The sequence below is a fragment of the Notamacropus eugenii genome, chromosome 2, assembly GCF_028372415.1.
Source record: "Notamacropus eugenii isolate mMacEug1 chromosome 2, mMacEug1.pri_v2, whole genome shotgun sequence".
Taxonomy (NCBI): Eukaryota; Metazoa; Chordata; class Mammalia; order Diprotodontia; family Macropodidae; genus Notamacropus; species Notamacropus eugenii.
In genome coordinates this window covers 312,873,422-312,881,973 of record NC_092873.1, presented here as the reverse complement: position 1 = coordinate 312,881,973, position 8,552 = coordinate 312,873,422, and the positions used below count along the sequence as shown (strand labels likewise).

Here is an 8,552-nt window from a genome sequence, read left to right as displayed (position 1 = left end):
CTAAAGTCCTCTTCCCCCTTATCTTGAATCTGTACCAAAAAAATTACTTTCTGCCTTTATCCTGTTCCCTGGGTCTTCTAATTTTTAAACTGTATCCTCCTTCCCTGTCCTTAAATCCTTAAACCATAAAGAACTCCTATCCTATCTTTAATCTTTAACCTCCAAAAATCTCTAAAACGACATCATTCTGAAATTTTGTAGAAGAATTACTTCCCCAAATATTGGAGCCTCACTTAGCTTTCTTGCTAGGGAGACCCATGATGCTTTTTCACATAAAATAAAAAGCTCCCATTGGCTGAAAGAGAAGGTCTAAGTTTCACACCTCAACCTGGCTATCCCAAAACTCTGCCCTCAATACATGTATATGTATGTGTCAGAGAGGAGTTAAATTATAATTCCTGATAGCCTCCGCCCCTAAGCAGTTTGGCACAGTAGATGGAGGTCTGGGTTCAAGCCCAACCTCTGATACAGGTGATGGGATAAGATATAATAAACATTAATTGTCAATTTTAGTAGGGTACTACTCTAATCCACTGGGGATACTGATAAGAAAAAGAAAGACAGTCCCTGACCTCAAGGGGCTTATGATTTCATGTGGAATGGTGGTTGTCCTTCATTCTTGAAGAGAACCAAAATGACATTACCTTGATAAAGTGAAGTTTCAGTGTGTCCGACTGTGGCTGATCAGACCAATATGAGCTCAGAATGCTCTACCACAGGTTGGGCACAGACAGTCCTTGTGAATATTTGGGATGGATATCCCAAATTTGTGCATCCTGCGTTTACTTTGTGCTGTTTCAATTCTGCTTTGCTCAAAGAGCACAGCCCCCTTTCTGATGTGGGCACACCATGCTAAGCGGTCCTATGCCAGTGTCTCCCATATTGCACAATCAAATCCAAAGCTCTTGAGAGACACCTTGAGAGTGTCCTTGTATCGTTTCTTCTGACCACCATGTGATCACCTGCCCCATGCGAGTTCTCCATAAAATAGTCTTTTTGGCAAGCGTATATTTTGCATTACAACAATGTGTGGCCAGCCCATTGGAGTTGCACTTTCTGAAGCATAGTTTGAATACTTGGCAGTTCAGCTCGAGCAAGGACCAAAGTGGAGGGAGTGTTGGTGCATGATTTTCTGTTTGCAGATGATTGTGCACTCGATGCAGCCTCTGAAGCTGAGATGAAACAAAGTATGGATCAATTCTCTGCTGCCTGTGCTAATTTTGGCCTAATAATTAACACCAAGAAAACACAGGTTCTCCATCAGCCACCACCACACCCTCCACACGTGGAACCATCAGTTACAACAAATGGAGAAGTTTTGAATGCTGTGGATAAGTTCACTTATCTTGGTAGTGTACTCTCCAGGGATGTACACATTGACAACGAGGCTGATGAATGCAATGCTAGAGCTAGCTCATTGTTTGGGAGGCTCCAAAGAAAGTTTGGGAGAGAAGAGGTATTAGACTGACTACCAAACTGAAGGTCTACAGAGCCGTTGTGCTGACCTCATTGTTATATGCTTGTGAAACATGGACAGCCTACCAGCACCATGCGGAGAAACTGAATCGCTACATTTGAAATGTCTTGGGAAGATTCTGAGGATCATGGGGAATACTTACAGGATGGTTGACCCTGGGCAAGACACTTAATCTTTTGTTGCCCCAGGAATCTCTCTAAGACTATCAGTTGACCAGAAGCAATCTGCATTGGTATAGGGAGTTTATTGAAGGGAAGTTCCACATTCTAACGAAATCACAGGTCTAGGCTCTCTGTGTCTCTGTCTCTCTCTCCCCCTTCCTTTCTCCTCTTGTTGAGGTTCGGGGTGCTGGGGACCCCAAAAAACTGACATGCCAGGTTCTGTTCGAATGAATTCGACACAAGCCTTCTTAAAGCCAAAGAAAAACAAAGTTTATTAAAGATTTGCCATACTGGATTGACTCTTACGGAGCCTAAGCATTTGTAATGCTTGTATTCACAAGCGGGCCAGATAGAATCTCAGCTAGAGAGAGTCTGAGCTGGATTGAATCTGAGTGCCTTCATGGAGGTGAGATGGAACTTAAATACAGAAAAAGGGAAGGGAAGAATCCAGGTGTCTCCAAGTAGACTTCAGTCCCAGGGATGGTCTTGTTAGGGGAGGTCAGCCTGGAATGCAGATCTAACCCAGGGAGAATGCTGATGGGAGGGGCTGGTAGTCCAGACGATCCACAATCCTGGCTGGGAGACTTGGACCTCAAGGGAATGCTAAGATGTGGCAGGTAATAGGATCAAAGGAAGGAATATCAAAAGAATGCTAAATCAGTACAGGGAATCAAGGAGCCCCACCACCACCATCACCACCACGGTCAGGCTTTCCTGGGCCCTTTGTACAAATGGGGCCAAAACCCTCCTGGTCCAAGGGACAAAGGTCTCAGCTTGGGCTTGTACCCCATCACTCTCTCAAAAATCGAAAGTATAGACTATATATAGTCAAAAATACTTTGTTGTCATTTTTTTTTTTTTGAATACACTCTTTTTGACTGACCCCAAAAAGGCCAAACAGCATACAGCTGCCTGGATACCTGGCTCCAGATGTCAGCCTCCAACTGTTCCCTCCCTCTCCGAGCAAGAAGCAGCCTCTGGCTTTGTACTCTTGGGGCCAGCCCCTTCTCCCTGTGGCTCGCCAGAGGGCATAGGGGGTCTCCTTTGTTGCACCAAAAAAAAAACAAAACCAAAAAACCCTCCAATCTCCTCCCACAAGGCCTTAGAGCCTGGGGCTGCCCTCCTTCCTTCCCTCCTCCAGACCTACCACGACAGACCACCCACACCCTTCTCCTCAGTCTCCTAAGGCAAACCAGGTTGCTTTACCCCAGCTGCTAATTTTCATATCCCTGCTACAGGTCTGGGGCTTCATTTCGGCTGCAATTCCCTAAACCTTCCTAAGCACCCACTGTGGGGCTCTTAGCCCCCTGCAGCATTTAGGGACAGCCAAGGCAGAGCTAAGAATCAAAGCACAGGGGGTCTGCTAGTCAAATCTAGAATGAGAAGAAATTCCTTCTAAAATATCCCTGACAGGAGGCTATCCACCTTGAATCTCTCTAGCTATGGGGAGCTCCCTCCTTGGGCAGTTAGGTAGATGGCAGGCCCTGGAGTCAGGAAACCTCATCTTCCCGAGCCACTTGGAACTAGCAGTCTGATAGAGTCAGGAAGGCTCTGCCTCTTAACCCCTTGCCCCTCTGACCTCCTTCCCTCCAACTACAGTCACCATCATTATCTAAGGAATGAACCTTGGCTAGTCTGACCTTGCCCAGCTGGGGAATCAGTTCTACTTTGGAGCAAGACTTCAGATGGCAGTAAACAGCATAAGCTGCAAGTTTAGAAAAGCAGATGAAAGAAGGGGAAGGAAGGGGGCGAGGGTATGAGAGAGTGCAATAAGCATGTATATAATATCTATTAGTCAGGAGCAGCTAGGCGGTGCCATAGTGCAGAGTCTAGACTCATGTTCCTGAGTTCAAATCCAGCTTCAGACACTTACTAGCTGTGTGACCCATGGCAAGTCACTTAACCCTGCTTGCCTCAGTTTCCTCATTTGTCAAATGAGCTGGAGAAGGAAACGGCAAACCACTCTGGTATCTTTGCCAAGAAAACCTCAAGTAGGGCCATGGAAGGTTAGACATGACTGAACACTACGTGCCTTGGCTGTGCTAAGTGCCTTTTAAAAATTTAAGAAAAAAAAAGATATTATCTCATATCTTATTTGATGGAGAGGGGGAAAGGGCTGCTTGGTCCCTAGGCCAGGTTTCTCAGGTCCCCACCTTCCCTTTCCACTCTATCCAAGAATGTCCTATGGAATGCCTCCCTTCCTCCACTTAAGAAGTGGCATCCTTAAGGGCATTTGCCCTGGTCTAGAATCAGAGGACCAGGTTTCTAACCTCGATCTATCCCCTCATATCTGAGGGATCCTGGACTGGTGAGGTGATCTTTCTGACTTTAGTAACCTGGTCTTATAGAATGAAGGGTTGGACTTAGGACTTTCTAAAGAGGTCCTTTCTAGCAGTAGGAGCCCATGCTCCTACTGAGAGCAGCAGAGGCACAGTGATCACAACAATAGAACTGCAAAGAACAATGACCCCAAAATAACAAAAACCCTGACTTTCTGGGTAACTATAGTGACTAAGCTTGGTCCCAGAGAATGAAGCTTGAATACTATAAGTATTCAAAGCACAGGGGTACAAATAGAAAACGAACTCATCTCCATTCTTTGCAGAGGTGGGGGACCATGGGTGTGGAGCATTGCATACACTGTCAGACATGAACTGATGTGTTGCTTTGTTTTGCCAAGCTGCTTTTCTTCTTCTCTCTCTTATTCTTTGTTACAGGGGAAAGTTCTTAGGGGACGGAAGAACGATATATGTAGAAATTAAGGTGACTCAAAAACAGAAGATATCAGTGGAAAAGCAATTTAAAAAAAAAAAACTCAGTTCATCACTAAATTGCAGCCAGAATCCCCAGAGTTTCTAGTTCTGGTCTGGTGAATAACTTTCTATCATGTTGGACACGTTGCTTCTTCCCTTCTCTAAGACCTCAACTTTCCCTGATGTAAAAGGAAGGAGATGGTCTTTTCCCAGGGCCTCTCTAGCTCCCATTCTATGACCCTTGTGCCTCCTTTGGTGAGAAAGATTCTCAGTCAGCCTGTAAACATTAATCAAGTCCTTACTACGTTCCAGGCATTGTGGTAAGGCAGAGGTGGGGAACCTCTACGTACTCAAGTGCTGCCCTCTGACTGAATCCAAACTCCAAATCCCAAAAGGATTTGTTCTGTGAAGTTTGGATTCAATATGTTGATTGGTTTTACTTAAGTTTTTCTTCCTCTTAAAAAAGTTGTTTTCCCTATAGAGCATTTTTTGGGGGAAAATAAATTATTATTGATATTAATATATCAATAATTTTTTAAAATGAGAACGGGGCTGGGCTCAGTCATTCTTTTTTGATCCCCCCACTTGGTACTGCCTCCTCCCCCAAATTACCTTGTGTCTTAGCAAGCACCCTAGCACACTCAGGATGGCCTGCTAGCACAGGTTCTTTGACCAGTTTTTCTAAAGGAAAGACAGCTTCAAAGGGGTCAACAACCTTACTTTAATTACAGATAAGTAGAAAGAAGTGAGTACAGAAAATACAAGCAGAGAAATTAGCAGAGATGCAATAGACAGGGCTCCAACTGTCTGAGCAAAGTAACATAACCACCTAACAAACGGCTTCTCAGAGTCTCATCCAGGGAATCAAAAGGTCGTTCTCATGAGCAAGCCCCAAAGCAAAATACCAACCTCCTTGTATATATAGTTTTCAACTAATAAATTCAGTCAGAAGGCATCAAAACCCATGTGACTCAGCACAGCTGTGAATTACAGAGGTTATACTTCAGATGTTTACAATTTAGCCTGAGCCTAGGAAACTGAACTCAGAGAAAAGAGAAAAAATCCCACTTTGCTTACATTTGTACCTCGTATCTGCTTTGTATATATTTTAAATTCATTGATATACATATGTGCTGTTTCCCAATAGAATATAAACTCCTGTAGGCAGGAACTATTTCATTATTGACTTTATATTCCTAGTGTTTGGCATGGAATCTACCACATAGTAGGTACTTAATAAATGCTTGTGGATGGATTGACTGAGTATATGATCTCTTAAGATCCCCTCTATCTCTGAATCTATCATCTTTTGAGGTTTTCCCTTCCTGGTTTAGTTGGGGGGAAAGCATCAGTTCCTCTGAAACTCCAGCTATGGAAAGTGTTACTTTCACAGCTTCACTCCAGGGCATTGCTGGTTAAAGTGAGGCTGGCCGCCTTTCAACTGAGTATTTCTGCTGCTGAGGAATCCTCCTTGGACATACAGTAGGAAGCAAACAGATTTCTGCCCACTCTCCCTCTCCATGGTGTTCCCACATTCCCTAATCATGTGACCACTCACATTTGACCTGCAGTGCAGTTTCAGTTTTGAAAATATTCAGTATTTGCTTGTTTGGGGGTGGGGTTTGGTGGAAAAAACCACTATCCTCAGTACCATAGAAAGAGACTTGGTTTTCTTCCTACTTCTCAGTCTTTTCTCCCAACTAAAAAGATCCAACTTGTCCAGGCATCTAATAACCTCAGCATGAGGAATCTGTAATTCCCCTGACCCTCAGATCAGCTTTCAGACTGCCCAGAGAGAACTTGTTGGCAGCAGAAATATTACATGCTCACTGACTGACTGACTGACCTACCTCACAGAGTAATGCGGTGTTCAAATGTGTGTGTTCGTCCTTCGTTGCCAAAGAAGACCATGCCATCAGAGAAATGATGACATGATTTGCACTTGACTTTGTTTTGAGTGAGGGAGGGCTGTGCAGGTCACCAGTCTCACTTCTCCTCCAGAGCCATCTGAATCCAGTGACCAGATATTCATCAGGATGACTGGAGATGACCCAGGATGAGGCAATTGGGGTTAAGTGACTTGCCCAAGATCACACAGCTAGTGAGGGTCAAGTGTCTGAGGTGAGATTTGAACTCAGGTCCTCCTGACTCCTGCACTGGTGCTCTCTATCTACTGCACCACCTAGCTGACCTAGGGTTCAAATGAGGTTATGCATGTAAATCTTAAAGCCAACAACACATAAATACTGGAGAGAAGTATCATTATCTCATCCTCCTCACTGTTTAATAGAGTTCAGATAGAAACAGTTCAAGGACAAGTTGCTTTTCTAACATTATTCTTTTATATTGAATGTTCTGATAACTGTGGCATAGATGGATGAAATGAGGGCTTTTGGAAGTTGGACAAAAGTATCAGTAGGCAAGTTCTTGACAGGATGATGGCGATGGTGTAAACCCATCTATCTGTCCAGGTATAGTTATGTACTGTGTTCCTCAGAGTTTTGATTTCTTCTAGTAAGTCTCTATATTTTAAAATTTTTTAACTGCATATTTTGGAGGGTATGAATATTTACTGGGCAACATCGTTTAAAAATGTTGATCATTTCCAGTTGATCCTGTCTATGGCTTATTCACACACACACACACACACACACACGTGTGTGTGTGTGTGTGTGTGTGTGTTTGTGTGTATGGGCAGGGACTGTCTTTTGCCTCCTTTTGTATCCCCAGCACTTAGCACAATGCACAGCACATAGTAGGTACTTAATAAATGTTTATTGACTTGACTGATTAAATGTTTATGGATCATCATGGTTGTTGTTTTTATTCCAATGTACAGCCCAGAGATCTCCTCCAAAGCCAGGTCCTCAAAACCAATCACTCCCTCCCTCTAGTCACTTGTGGGACAACTGTAGCCCCTTAGCCATTTCCTTTGGGGGCCTCAAAAAGATCGTAGATCTCAGCCGATAGATCCTCATTTGGTGGGGGCGGGGAGGGGAACTGAAACCCAGAATGATGAAGTGACTTCTCCAAAGTCACCTGAGGAGTGAATGGCAGAGTCAAATTTCAATCCCTGAACTTCTGATTCCAAATTAAATTCAATAAACATATTTTAAGCACCTAAAATGTACCATGCACTGTGCTAAGTCCTGAGAATACAAAAAGAGGCAAAAAACAGTCCCCACCCTCAAGGAACTTGCAATCAAATGGGGAAGACAACAGGCAAACAAAGTTAAACAAAGCAAGTCATAGATGGGATAAATAGAAAATAATTAAAAGAGGGAAAGTGTTGGAATGAAGAGGTGTTTGGGAAAGCTTCCTGTAGGGAGTAGGGTTTTAGTAGTTGTTTCTTGTCATTTGTCCTTCATTCATGAAGAGGACCATGACATCAGGAAGGTGATGTCAGGACACACAAGTGAATTGGATTTAAGTGAGGCAAGGCTGTGCAGAGTCACCAGCCTCACTTTCTCCTTTGAAGCCATCTAGGTCCAGCAGCCAGATATAGATCAGGACCACTAGAGATGGCCCTGAATGAAGGGTTTTAGTTATGACTTCAAGGAAGCCAGGGAGCTTAATAGTTGGAGGGGATGAGACAGAGCAGTCCAAGGCATTGGGGATAGCCAGCGAAAAAGCCAGAAGAGATGGAGGTTCTTGTTTGTGGAGCAGTCAATCCAGCCTTCTTTCCACCATATCCCTAGGAGTGGAGCCAGAAAGATAGGCAGGTCCTGAGAATAAGGAGAGAACCATATAGGACAGAGATTCCTTCTTACCACAATCACCAGCTTTAATAAGACCAGATGCCCTCCTGGGCAGCTTCCTGGGGTTTCTATGCCTCCTTGGAAGATGCCAGTTTCTTATTCCTATGTGTTATGGAAGAGGAAAAAAAAATCTGTTTGCCAATTGAATACCCTTTCCTGATCCATCCTCCTTCTCATGTCAATGTTTAACGAAGTTTTTAAAGAGGTGAATTCCTTTTTAGTCTCTGGTTACTTATCTAGAGATGACCTTTGAAAACTGAAGGGGAAAGCATATATACTAACACTTATTGTAATAGAGTTGTTTTTGTGTAAGGTGTTTTTCTTCTTCTACAAGAAAACACCTTATTATTTGTAGCTATTAATTACATAATGTCTCCCAGGGAGTACCACTTCCCTAGCCTTC

The 8,552-nt window shown here is 43.6% G+C and overlaps 1 long non-coding RNA gene across 1 annotated transcript; it reads right to left on the bottom strand.

Annotated features, from left to right (window-relative positions):
• Positions 1-1,886: 1,886 nt before the first annotated feature.
• On the bottom strand, positions 1,887-8,283 carry LOC140527816 (uncharacterized). Its single transcript, XR_011974932.1, has 2 exons — positions 8,162-8,283; positions 1,887-2,241 (listed from the first exon to the last, which is right to left on the bottom strand). It is a non-coding gene; the product is annotated as an uncharacterized lncRNA (long non-coding RNA).
• Positions 8,284-8,552: the final 269 nt, after the last annotated feature.